Below are 14,618 nucleotides of genomic sequence, written 5' to 3' on the forward strand. Positions count from 1 at the left end.
TTGAATTATCCAAACCAAAAGATTGACTGAATAATTCAATTTGGTCAAATACTTCATTGGTTCAGACACCCCATCAGCCACCCTGCACCCTGGTCCATGTGGAGACAGGCAGTAGCAAAAATGGTGTCTGAGGGTCAGAAAATACTCGCTTTATTTGAGCATAGAAAGTTTTGAACTGCCGGAGTTTTATATTAAAATGAAATAATTTCCTCTCATGGAAAATAGATTTTATAAGTTAGTTCTTGAACAGTATAAATTAATTACCAGTGGAAAATAACAATGCCATAAGTAGAAGAAAATGAATACTGAGAAGGGAAATGGAAGTGACAAAAAGGATGTTTTTAGTACACAACTTTTCAAGAGGTCAGCTCTGTACACAAAGATACTTGATGGGTTTCCTATCGACATTGAAACAAATTACCACAAATGTAGCAGCTTAAAATAGTGCAAATTTAATATCTTACGGTTCTGGAGGTGAGACGTCCAAAATGGGTCTCACTGAGCTAACACCAAGGATCGGAAGAGCTGCATTCTCTCTCGAGGCTCTAGGGGAGGATGTGTTTCCTAGCTTTTTCCAGCTTCTAGGGTAACCTGCAGTCCTTAGCTCCTGGCCCCTTTCTCCATCTTCAAAGCCAGAAATGTAGCATCTTCTAATCTCTCCCTGACTTTCACCTCCTCCCTCCCTACCTTAGAAAGACCCTTGTGATTACATTGGACCCCAGACAATCCAGGACAATCATGCCATCCCAAGGTCAACTGACTGGCAAATGTAGTTCCATCTACTAGCTTAGTTACTCTTTACACATAACCTAACACGTTCACAGATTCTGTTATTAGGATGTAGACATTGAGGGGTAGCAGAATATGCCACACCAGAATACGCCACTATGCCATAAGGATTATTTGGAGCTGAAGACAAGTGAGAAGAAGCAAATACAAGAAAAGCTCTCTGTCCTCCCCCATTTGCCTAAAAGCAGGAAATAAATGTGTAAAGGTGTCCCTTCCCGTCTCTGCTAGAAAGGACAGAAGTTAATCACCAAGGACAACTCTAGAAACTGATCAGCCCAGAGCTGGCAGCAGAGGAATCCACACAACACACTTACTAACTGGCCTTTATCTCCCAGTAGCTCCCCAGAGTATTTGCCTTCATATACCTTGCTGACCCTAAAACCACAAGTCCCTTTCCTTTGTCTTGTCATGTTTCTGAAAGTGTATTTTTCTTTCTTAAGATGCTCTATAAGCCCCAGTTCTATCCACCCCTTTGAGTTACTCACCGCTGAGTTTTCTGCGTGTATGAGCGCTGCACGTTACAAAACTTCTGCTTGTTTTCCCCTTGTGAATCTCTCTTCTGTCTGTCTAATTTACAAGCCCCAGCCAGGAACCTAAGATGGCCAGAGGAAAAAGAAAAATTTCCTCTCCTAGAACATTTTTGGGGAGGTGCATTATCTGCCGACCACAGATACTTACTACCATTTAAAGTTGAGTAGGTTGTTTCTAATTCATGCAGTTATGGCATCATCCACTCAGCAAGTGTTCATTAAGTGCACACTCAGCGCCAGGCACTGTACAGACCGTGGAGTCAGAGTGCTGAGCGTGACTGATGGGGCTCTGCCTTCGTGGAGCATGGATTGAGACCCAGAGGTAAGGGGAAATACCAAGGGAGGCTATAGAAGCACAGCCAGGATGACCTCAGCATCTCCTACAGCCAGCTGGAGGGGACGTGGATATGTCTGGTGCAAATCTTGGTAGACACTGATAGATGTACCTGGTCCAGGCCAATAGGATGGGCCCAGACGTCACAGCACTAAGACCCTGCTCCCTGCCAGGGAAGATAGGATTTAATAGAGAATCGCTTTTCTTTCTGACAGCCCTACTTCCCCTCTGTTCCTGGCCCTGGCATCATCCTAACCTTTCCCCCCAGAATTCTCAGCCCCCAACTGCCTCTTCCCTTCCTTCTCTAGTCTTTTCTCTTGCTGGCTATTTGTAGGGAGAAAATGTTTGGAACAGAGAGATAAAACCCTCTTATAAAAAAATCATCAAATTCCACTCTGGTTGCAGGACGTCCCTGGTCACTGCCGAGCTTCCTGGCTCAGACCCAAGCACCCCGCAGCGCTCCACCCGCCACCCATCCTCCACGTCTCCTTCGTGCAGCCAACTGCCAAGACCTTTCGTTTCCCGTCTCCCTTCCGCCTCTGGCAGCACCCTGCACAGCCATGTTTCTAACATGCCGACGAGACAGAAAACGCTTGCACCAGTGTCCACGGCTGAGATTTCCAAGTGCAGGTCGGGGAGAACCTGAGAAAGAGGTGAATCCCTAAATGAGAAACAGCTGATCAAGAAACGTGAAAGAAATGCTTTTACTGTCTAGTAATGAGGATTCCATCAGCATACAATTGTATTCGTTAAACATCCCATCAACATTGTGATATTTTGGGCTTACATCATGCACTCCAAGGAAAATATTTAATATATGGATAAATTTAGGAGCTGCTGTTGGAAACGAAAATAGCTAATGTTTTAGGTAATGGTTGTTGATATTAATAGAAAGTACTCTGCTTTCAACGTCCACTTCTATAAACAGATCCCGTTTCCTCTGCTGCTGTACCAAAAACAACCTCTTTATAATTCCCTTCCTAATTCTTTTCTCAATATTAGTTTTCACTTTAAAATCTCATTTACTTTGTTATCTACATAACTGACTGTTAATCACCAAATTTAGTCATGGAGATTTCAAAGAAAACAAGGGGGGGTGTGGGACTCTCCAAGTGCTGGCATTTCTCTGGTTTGCTCCTTATTATAAATAAACAAACTCCAATATATGCTCCTAACTCTCCCATTCCTTTCCTCCTCCTCCTCTTCCTCCTTTTTCTTCTTCTTCTCCTTCTCCCCTGTCTTCCTCCTCCTCCTTCTCCTTCCTCTTCCTCTTTTTTTGAGATTTATATCTGTTCAGGAATCAACACAGTTATACACAATTCATTCAAAGAACATTTACTCTGAAACCTGGAGTATTCACTAGCACCAGCCTGAGGAAATTCTTTGGGACCTGGACAACATAGCATTCCCATTGCTGTGTCATTTCCTCCAGTAGGTTCCACTGGAAAGGACTGGAAATAACACAAACACCACAACTGATAGGGGTATGATTCACAGCTTCTATGGACAATGTGGATCTGTAGATAGATCGATCGATCTATACATAGATCCATATTGTCCATAGAATATAGACATGTATTTATATATAGATATAGATAAATCTCCCATGAAAACATCTGCTGAAGCATCCTGTTTAATGGGAGTTCCAAATGTAATCTGGAGTGGAACCCAGTACACATCAAGGAAATCCAGATTGCCATAAATACCAAGCTGCCCAGGACAATGAAATATACTAGAAACTAGAACATACATTTCAAATATAAAAGTCGTCATTTATTTAGGACTAAAACTATATTTCCTGTGAGTAGAGTGGACTTATAAAGAGTAGCCCCAGCTCACATTGACAAAACATGGTAATTCAAAAATACAGCCTGCCTGGTGACTGAGTCAGCTTTGCAGGGAGGATTAAACATTTCATGGCCAGTAAAACTGACCCCAACTTTTCTTTCTTTGGGCAGAAATGCAGCTGAGAATGAGCAGCTCTGTGCTATGAATGATCAGCAGACATGTGTCTCTTCTCCATCTTATTTGTGTCTGGTGCTGTGCAAGTAGTGAGCAAGGCAGACAAGAGCTCTGCCCTCAGTAAGCTGGTTCCTTGGAGGGCGTGAAAGCAAGGACTGTAGTGCTCCAGAAGAGGGAAAAAGACCACATGCAGCAGTGGCTGCGTGCATGGAGATGAGCTCAGTGGGCTCCCCTTCTAATTCCGGTTCCACCACGGACAGGATACACCCCTCTAAACCTGAGCTCCCATGTGTGAAATAGGAGTTGTCCTACTATCTCTTGACATTGTTGAGTACATGTGATGACACATGTAAATGCCCACAGAGGATCATGGCACATGGCAGCATTCACATGTGTTAGCGATGGCTATTTTTACAAGATCTTTTCCTGTGTAGTAGCTTTTACACTTAGGTCCACATTCTATGAATTGTATACCATCCAGGCAAATTATAGTTTTAAATTCTCAGTAACATGCATGCTTTCTCTGTCTGAGGAAGTAATTTGCAGATAACAGCATTAGCTCTCTGTTTGCCATTACGTTCCTGTTCCAACTACAGCATGACATGATGGAAGATGATCCGAAATGGAGGGGTTTCGTGCCTCCGCTTTCCAAGGAAAGAATGAACCAAACGAATACAGGACAGCTCCTATCTTGGGTTATACTAAAACCCTAGTCTCAGAGTCTGCTTCTGGGGACCCCAAATTAAGACAATGAACACTTTTTTCCCTACTTTTGTTAATTCTTTGCACTATCCATTCTTTAAAGGAGCATGAATTCAAGGAACACTAGATGCTGTTATATTTAAATGAGTTAGCAATTATAACAAAGATTTTTCGTAGCTTACTTAATGGGTGACACAATTCTTAGGAACCAAAAAACTATCACTCTTGTGACAAGGTCTGCAGTGAAGTAAAATGAAGTATGTGTGCTGTGGCTTCCAGCTGCCTCGGTTCAGCTCTCGATACATTGATCTGGGGAAGGTCTCTCAACAACCAATGAGGAAGATACCATTATTATTCCCATTTTGTACACCAGGCAAGTGAGAGGAAGTGAGGTCAAGGCTACGCTCCCCGTAACTGGTAGAGAAGATTGCTAACGTGGGTTTTCAATTTCTGTACCATCTGAAAGTTTGCAGTGTCAACTCTGTTAGCCTGGATGATCAAGAGTTAAATCCATTTTATTAATCTGACTTCTATCTCGGACTAGAATAAGCAGCCATGGCTATTTTTGTGACTTTGTGTGTGTGCACATGTGTGTGTGCTGCCTCATTCACCAAACACAAGAGGGCCAACAGGAGGGCCAAAGGAATTTGCCTGTATTACTCTAGTTCACAAATTTTACCAGGCTAGTGATGTAGTAAAAACAAGTCTGTAGTCTTTATTTTGTTGTAATTCTTCAAGTATGGTTTGACTACATACTTGAGGGCATGCGATTTTCTTTTTTACCGTATTAGACTGTGAATTCTGGTAAACTTTGCTTTTGGGATAGGAGGGGAGGTCATAGTCCATGAAAAGGAAATTGGGTGGGACAGAGACTCTTGAACTTGGAAAAAGAGGAAACCCTGATACTGCAATGAAAAATAAACCATAACTGAAAATGTATGAACAAATGGACTGTGAGTAAATCCTATGCATCTGAATTAAAGCAGATGGAAAATCTGGTCAACTTCTCATTCTGTAGGTAATTAAAATTAACCATTTGTGGAAATTGCATAATTTTAACTTATTTTCAGTATTGGCAAAATGTGAGATTCCTTTTATTTGGGGCTGTCTGAAAACAGGAATTGGCTCAACTCTACTTGTCCCCACAATAGGCTGATTTTCCTCTGTATGTTGTTCATTTTGTCTCAAAACTATTGGAGGGGGCTTCCCTGGTGGCGCAGTGGTTGAGAGTCTGCCTGCCAATGCAGGGGACATGGGTTCGAGTCCTGGTCTGGGAAGATCCCACATGCCGCGGAGCAACTAGGCCCGTGAGCCACAACTACTGAGCCTGCGCGTCTGGAGCCTGTGCTCCGCAACAAGAGAGGCCGCGACAGTGAAAGGCCCATGCACCGAGATGAAGAGTAGCCCCCGCTTGCCGCAACTAGAGAAAGCCCTCGCACAGAAACGAAGACCCAACATAGCCAAAAATAAATAAATAAATAAATAAATAAATTTATTAAAAAAAAAAAAAAAACTATTGGAGGCAAACGTTCCCTTTCCCCAGCAACTCCTCACTACCAACAATACCTCCTGACTGATCTTAATCGCACTCCTCATTGCTCTTATCTTGTTGGCTCCAAGTTTGTATTTACACGGCCTGTATTTACTCTCTAGTGCTGACTCATTAGATGTCAGCATTATTTTTGTCACATTTCTTCTTTCTCAGAGTGCTTGGAGTTGGTACCCATCCTCGCCCTTGAGGGACCAATGCCCATCTTGGTGAATGTCTTTCATGGGTTCCCGTGATTAGGAGTCAGGAAGAATACCTTTCCGTTATATTTTAATGGTAAGTGGTCGCTGGAGTTAACAGAAGTTGGAAAAGGCTTGAATAAACTTATAGGATTATCAAATTACTTACACAGGACAAAGTAATTCATTTATTTATTATTGTTTTTTATGGTGAGAGAGGAAATGTAATTTAAGACTTGGAGCCCTTGAAGGTGTTGGCTCTTGGAGTCATGGGAGGCTGCAATGGTGGGTTTGGATAGGAAGCAGAATCCTAGGAGGATTCTGAATCCTAGCAGAATCCAGGAGGGACATGGACTATTGAAAAAGTAGGGAAACCTAGTAAGAAGGACAACAGAGGCTCTGGAAGGGAGACTATGAAACAGAACAGCCCGATCTCAGCACACGCCCGAGGCTGTCTTCCTGTGCATTCCCTTCCTAGATACAAGATGGTCGACAGTTCAGTGACCCCAGCTCTTAGCAGACTTACTATTAATGGCTTTCTTGATCATAGAAGAGCACGGAATGAAAGAACGAAGGGATAATCCAGCAAATACAAGTGACAACGAGGCAAAGCTGCCCCTGGGGCATCTTCCAGGCACAGAGAGCTGAGCAGTGTGTCCTGTGGTTCTTCTCACACACTGCTTAGTTCCTCTGTATGTCATCATATTCCAATTTAAGGCTTAATCCGGTATGTAAGCTAGGCTTTCACCAGTTCTGAAACATGCTTCCCAGTGTGGTTTTGACACTTAGAAAGATTTGAAGGAGAAATTATAAGGATGGGTTTGGCCTAAGGCAAGAAATAATATCTTAGGGTGATGAAAGGAAATATTTATTTAGAAAGTTGTCCATTTCTTGATGAGTAAGAATTCAAGGGCTTCCCTGGTGGCGCAGTGGTTGAGAATCTGCCTGCCAATGCAGGGGACACGGGTTCGAGCCCTGGTCTGGAAAGATCCCACATGCCGTGGAGCGACTGGGCCCGTGAGCCACAATTACTGAGCCTGCGCGACTGGAGCCTGTGCTCCGCAACAAGAGAGGCCGCGATAGTGAGAGGCCCGCGCACCGCGATGAGGACTGGTCCCCGCTTGCCGCAGCTAGAGGAAGCCCTCGCACAAAAACGAAGACCCAACACAGACAAATAAATAAATAAATAAATAAATAATAATTAAAGGTGCTAATAATTAAAAAAAAAAAAAAAAAAGCCAGACCCTTAGCTGTTTAAAAAAAAAAAGAATTCAACACTTACCAAAATAAATGTGTTTTAGAATTCAAAAAAAAAAACTATTTCATGTATTCTCAGGTATGGGAACTAACACATTATTTTATATATTGCTGTATTGTTATGAAGTTACTGTGAAAATGCAGCTTTCTCAAGATGGGAAATGAGCAATTTTCTAAATTCAATCTTTGTAGTATTTTATGGTTATATAGCCTGACTTTCACATCTCTCATATATAATAATTAAAATATGTGATAACACATTCATATTATCCTAACGTATGCTAATAATGATTTTGGGCATCCTAGTATTGCATGAATAACTGAATATAAGATGACCTTTTGTATCTACAGAGTAGACAACTACTTCACTTGTTCTTATTGCTTTTAAGGTACATAGATAATTGCATAATTGAGGCAGTCCAAACATTCTATTATTGTTAGGGCAATAAACAGATTTTGCTAACCAATTGTGCTAGCATAGATGAAATAGGAATGGAATAATACAAAAGAATTTAGAATTTCACTAGTTGTTAGGGGCATGGCAGATATAAGCAAATAGTTAACATTTCAGATATTCTAGTAGTTTTAAAAATTTTAGCTTCTCGTTGGGTTAGGACGTATATATAGGTTTCTAGGACCAGCACAGTGGATGTAATAAAAAGTGGAAAAGCCTCTTGTAAGAAACATTATGAAATTATGGACAAAAGTATCAAATACATTTAATTTATTAAAAATAATATGAAATGTATGCATAGAAGACAACACTAAAATATTTCTCAGCCTGAAATCTGGGGAAGAAGAAAAAAGTTGGTAGAATTTGAAACCATGAGCATGCACCTGGAACGCGTTTTGAAAGCTTGTATTTACACCACTCATAAGGTCCAGGAACCACCTAACTGAGATGTGAACTGCAGGCCAGCTTCTTGCCTGGGGCTCTTGGCAAAAGTAAATAGAATACACTATGGAAGATGCTCACAATCCAGGTCACAAGGAACCCTGACTAAGAAAACTAGCCTCCCATTCATGAGTTACACCACACAACATCAGTGAGACTCAAAGCACAAAACTAAAATCAAGTCTTAAACTCAGTGATTTGAAAGGATGAAATGGAAATCTGAAAGAGTATTTTTAAAAGAATACAATTAAAATTTTCCACAGCATAAATATAATCAAAGCCCTGAAGAAAAGATAAGACACCATGAAAAAAGAATAAATGAAACCCACAAGAAATTAAAGAAATTTTTTAAAAATACAGTCTTTTAAATTGAAAGTTGATGGATGGATCTAAAAGCAGGTGTAATACAGTCAAGGAGAGACTTAGAGGAAGACAGCCAGGGAAACAATGCAGAACCTTCCAAGAAACACTACTAGTAGGAACACAAGTGAAGGAGCTCAACACGCATGTGGGCAGAATAAAAATATCCAACATGTGTGCCAATGGGAGTCCCGAAAAAGAGGGCAGAGAGAGTGGGGATGAGAACAAACATCGGAGCCAAAGAGAATTTCTTCACAGAAAGTAAAATGCAAAGAAAAAAAAAGATATTACCCAGAGAGGGACAATTCTTTGTTTAAATATATCAATACATTTCTTAATAGAAGAAATTCAAAATAATAACAGCAACAATAACAATTTAGAAGGTACAACATTTTTCTAAAGAATATTCCACTGACCAAGGAATGCCATTAGTAAAAATAAGGTAATAATTGCAAAACAATGTAAGCAATACCTTAAAAAAATTGTATAATATAGCTAAATTTGTATTTGGAAAAAAATAGGTTGCCATAAATGCATATATTAGAAAACAAGAATAGCAAAATTATTAAGCAGACTTTTCAACAGAAAGAAGTATTTAACTTACCATAAATAAATCCCCAAATCCAGAATGTTTAACATAGTATGAAGGCACAATTAACAAAATAGAAAACAGAGTATTATTAGAGTCAGAAAACTAAGAGTTTATTCTTTTAAAGGTGAAAAAAAGACAAACCTTTGAATAAAAATAAAGATGTATGTAAATAACAAGAAATTAAGTACTGTCATGTAACACATATTTTAAGATAAAAATATATGAATAAGTTATACTGATAAATTTAAGATTTTACATAAAACGGTATTCAAAAATACATAAAGCACAAAAACTATAAGAAAAGAAATAGAAAATTGAAATAGGATTTCAAATCAATGTAATTAAATGAATAGATTAAAATGTACCCATGAATAAAACACTAGGACCAGATGGGTCTAAGCAATATTTTCCAAACCTTCAAGGAATACAGTCCCATTTTATACAAACTGTACAAGTGAAAGAGAAAAAAACGTTGAAAATCCCCCCAACTCATAAAATAAGACCGAAATGCCCTTGATTTTAAACCAGGAAGAATGGTTAGGTTCAAGGAAATTTCTAGACCAATCTCTTTTGAATATGAATATAAAATTTCTAAAATAAAGTGTTAGCACACTGATTCCAGAATGTTTAAAAATGATTATACAACATGATTGATTTGGATAACATCAAACTAAGTATGGGTCAACAGCAGAAATGCTCTTGGTTTAATTCTCCACTCCCACAGAATGACCTTACTAAATAGCAGAAATCAGAGCCTCATGATGTAGCCCACATTTATCAAATAACATTTATTTCTTTATTTATAATGTTTGTGGTACCAGTGGGCAGAAATTATATGGAAAACTTAGACTGAAGCAATTATCTTATCATCTGGCAACTTAAAATTTTGAAATGTTATAACTCAGACTTGGAGCTTGGGCTAAATGACAGCCCTTGCCTGAGATATGTGCCATGGTGACCACGAAAAAAGCTTAGTGTTAGAAGGCAAGGCTGGGGCGGGGGGGAAGGGAGACGGGGGTACTTGAGAAGGACAGCCCTGGATACCTATAGCCCCAGACCTGGCACTGAACAGCTCAGTCATGGGCAATTCTCACAGTTTCCCTGGGGAAATAACCTCATGGCTCTTTAAGATGACATAAGAGTTTACTAAAAGGTTAAGAATCTCCATCTACTCTGAGAAATAATGGGATTAAATATAGAGACAATATGAATTAAACTTGTGGAATCAGTAATTTTGATAAATATAGAAAAATACATATATTAAGTATTTATATTCATCTGTTATTATATTAGAATATATAATATGCTGTCATTTTAATTCCAATTTAAAATTATGTAAGTGAAAAATGTTGATTTGTTGAGTTTTGAAATCTTCTTAAATTTGTAAATGGTACTGAAACAGAGCAGAGAAATTAAAATTGCCATCTTTATTAGTTTATTAGATATTTAGTATCTACTTGTGAGCTTGGGAATGCAAATCTATCAGGTAATTGAGGTGATTAAAAATAATTTGAGAGATTGGTTCAAGATGGTGGAGTAGAAGGACGTGAGCTCACTCCCTCTTACGAGAGCACCGGAATCACAACTAACTGTTGAACAATCATCAACACGAAGACACTGGAACTCCCCAAAATACATACCGCACATCCAAAGACAAAGGAGGAGCCACAATGAGATGGTAGGAGGGGCGCAATACAATAAAATCAATTCCCATAACTGCTGGGTGGGTGACTCACAAACTGGAGAACACTTATACCACAGAAGTCCACCCGCTGGAGTGAAGGTTCTGAGCCCCACATCAGGCTTCCCAACCTGAGGGTCTGGCAATGGGAGGAGGAATTCCTAGAGAATCAAATTTGAAGGATGGCGGGATTTGATTGCAGGACTTTGACAGGACTGGGGGAAACAGAGACTCCATTCTTGTAGGGCACACACAAAGTAGTGTGTACATCAGGACCCACAGGAAGGAAAAGTGACCCCATAGGAGACTGAACCAGTCCTACCAGCTAGTGTTGGAGGGTCTCCTGCAGAGGCTGGAGGTGACTGTGGCTCACCATGAGGACAAGGACACTGGCCTCAGAAGTTCTGGGAAGTACTCCTTGGCATGAGTCCTCCCAGAGTCCGCCATTAGCCCCAACAAAGACTGGGTAGGCTCCAGTATTGGGTCGCTTCAGGCCAAACAACCAACAGGGAGGGAACCAAGCCCCACCCATCAGCAGACAAGCAGATTAAAGTTTTACTGAGCTCTGCCCACCAGAGCAACACCCAGCTCTACCCACCACCAGTCCCTCCCATCAGGAAACCTGCACAAGCCTCTTAGATAGCCTCATCCACCAGAGGGCAGACAACAGAAGCAAGAAGAACTACAATCCTGCAGCCTGTGGAACAAAAACCACAGTCACAGAAAGATAGACAAGATGAAAGGCAGAGGGCTATGTACCAGATGAAGGAACAAGATAAAACCCCAGAAAAACAACTAAATGAAGTGGAGATAGGAAACCTTCCAGAAAAAGAATTCAGAATAATGATAGTGAAGATGATCCAGGACCTCGGAAAAAGAATGGAGGCAAAGATCGAGAAGATGCAAGAAATGTTTAACAAAGACCTAGAAGAATTAAAGAACAAATACCTAGAAGAATTAAAGAACAAACAAACAGAGATGAACAATACAATAACTGAAATGAAAAACATACTAAAAGGAATCAATAGCAGAATAACTGAGGTAGAAGAACAGATAAGTGACCTGGAAGACAGAATGGTGGAATTCACTACCGTGGAACAGAATAAAAAAAGAAGAATGAAAAGAAATGAAGACAGCCTAAGAGACCTCTGGGACAACATTAAACACAACACATTCACATTATATGGGTCCCAGAAGGAGAAGAGAGAGAGATAGGACCCAAGAAAATATTTGAAGAGATTATAGTTTAAAAATTCCCTAACATGGGAAAGGAAATAGCCACCCAAGTCCAGGAAGCTCAGAGAGTCTGAGGCAGGATAAACCCACATTTATCTCGGCATGCCGAGACAGATAGTAATCAAGTTGACAAAACTTAAAGAAAAAGAAAAATTATTGAAAGCAACAAGGGAAAAATGACAAATAATATACAAGGGAACTCCCATAAGGTTAACAGCTGATTTCTCAGCAGAAACTCTACAAGCCAGAAGGGAGTGGCATGATATATTTAAAGTGATGAAAGGGAAGAACCTACAATCAAGATTACCGTACCTGGCAAGAATCTCATTCAGATTCGATGGGGAAATCAAAAGCTTTACAGACAAGCAAAAGCTGAGAGAATTCAGCACCACCAAACCAGCTCTACAACAAATGCTAAAGGAACTTCTCTAAGTGGGAAACACAAGAGAAGAAAAGGACCTACAAAAACAAACCCATAACAATTAAGAAAATGGTAATAGGAACATACCTATTGATAATTACCTTAAACGTAAATGGATTAAATGCTCCAACCAAAAGACACAGGCTGGCTGAATGGATACAAAAACAAGACCCATATATATGCTGTCTACAAGAGACCCACTTCAGACCTAGGGACACATAGAGACTGAAAGTGAGGGGATGGAAAAAGATATTCCATGCAAATGGAAATCAAAAGAAAGCTGGAGTAGCAATACTCATATCAGATAAAATAGACTTTAAAATAAAGAATGTTACAAGAGACAAGTAAGGACACTACATAACGATCAGGGATCAATCCAAGAAGAAGATATAACAATTATAAATATATATGCACCCAACATAGGAGCACCTCAATACATAAGGCAACTGCTAACAACTTTAAAAGAGGAAATCGACAGTACACAATAATAGTGGGGGACTTTAACACCTCACTTACACCAATGGACAGATCATCCAAACAGAAAATTAATAAGGAAACACAAGCTTTAAATGACACAATAGACCAGATAGATTTAATTGATATTTATAGGACATTCCATCCCAAACAGCAGATTACACTTTCTTCTCAAGTGCGCATGGAACATTCTCCAGGATAGATCATATCTTGGGTCACAAATCAAGCCTCACTAAATTTAAGAAAATTTAAATTATATCAAGCATCTTTTCGACCACAGCACTATGAGATTAGAAATCAACTACAGGGAAAAAAACGTAAAAAATATAAACACATGGGGGCTAAACAATACATTACTAAATAACCAAGAGATCACTGACAGAATCAAAAAATGCCTAGAGACAAATGACAATGAAAACACGACGATCCAAAACCTATGGGATGCAGCAAAAGCAGTTCTAAGAGGGAAGTTTATAGCAATACCAGCCTAACCTTAACAATCTAAGCTTAAACCTTAAGGAACTAAAGAAAGAAGAACAAACAAAACCCAAAGTTAGTAGAAGGAAAGAAATCATAAAGATCAGAGTAGAAATAAATAAAAAAGAAACAAAGAAAACAATAGCAAAGATCAATAAAACAAAAGCTGGTTCTTTGAGAAGATAAACAAAATTGATAAACCATTAGCCAGACTCATCAAGAAAAAGAGGGGGCGGACTCAAATCAATAAAATTAGAAATGAAAAAGAAGTTACAAAAGACACCGCAGAAATACAAAGCATCCTAAGAGACTACTACAAGCAACTCTATGCCAATAAAATGGACAACTTGGAAGAAATGGACAAATTCTTAGAGAGGTATAACCTTCCAAGACTGAACCAGGAAGAAATAGAAAATATGGACAGACCAATCACAAGTAATGAAATTGAAACTGTGATTAAAAATTTTCCAACAAACAACAGTCCAGGACCAGATGGCTTCACAGGTGAATTCTATCAAATATTTAGAGAAGAGCTAACACCCATCCTTCTCAAACTCTTTCAAAAAATTGCAGAGGAAGGAACACTCCCAAACTCATTCTATGAGGCCACCATCACCCTGATACCAAAACCAGACAAAGATACTACAAAAAAGGAAAATTACAGACCAATATCACTGATGAATATAGATGCAAAAATCCTCAACAAAATACTAGCAAATAGAATCCAACAACACATTAAAAGTATCATACACCATGATCAAGTGGGATTTATCCCAGAGATGCAAGGATTCTTCAATATATGCAAATCAATCAATGTGATACACCATATTAACAAATTGAAGAAGAAAAACCATATGATCATCTCAATAGATGCAGAAAAAGCTTTTCACAAAATTCAACACCCATTTATGATAAAAACCCTCCAGAAAGTGGGCATAGAGGGAACCTACCTCAACATAATAAAGGCCATATATGACAAACCCACAGCAAACATCATTCTCAATGGTAAAAAACTGAAAGCATTTCCTCTAAGACCAGGAACAAGACAAGGATGTCCACTCTCACCACTATTATTCAACATACTTTTGGTAGTCCTAGCCACAGCAATCAGAGAAGAAAAAGAAATAAAAGGAATACAAATTGGAAAAGAAAAAGTAAAACTGTCACTGTTCGCAGATGA

At 39.3% G+C, this 14,618-nt stretch overlaps 3 long non-coding RNA genes across 7 annotated transcripts in view; 1 reads left to right on the forward strand and 2 right to left on the reverse strand.

Moving 5' to 3' along the window:
• The window catches only part of LOC309625960, a 431,996-nt gene extending 426,680 nt beyond the window's left edge, over positions 1–5,316 (forward strand). For all 3 annotated transcript variants that reach the window (XR_014242833.1, XR_014242834.1, XR_014242835.1), the window contains 2 exons: positions 2,059–2,306; positions 3,612–5,316. This is a non-coding gene — a long non-coding RNA (uncharacterized lncRNA). The remainder of the gene's footprint in view (positions 1–2,058; positions 2,307–3,611) is intronic.
• Positions 1–14,618, reverse strand: part of LOC309625974 — a 247,575-nt gene that overhangs the window by 214,479 nt on the left and 18,478 nt on the right. The window lies entirely within an intron of this gene.
• On the reverse strand, positions 5,818–10,151 carry LOC309625981. The gene is made up of 2 exons (XR_014242866.1): positions 7,324–10,151; positions 5,818–6,958 (listed from the first exon to the last, which is right to left on the reverse strand). It is a non-coding gene; the product is annotated as an uncharacterized lncRNA (long non-coding RNA).

Source organism: Balaenoptera borealis (genome assembly GCF_965194805.1).
Source record: "Balaenoptera borealis genome assembly, chromosome: 3".
NCBI lineage: Eukaryota > Metazoa > Chordata > Mammalia > Artiodactyla > Balaenopteridae > Balaenoptera > Balaenoptera borealis.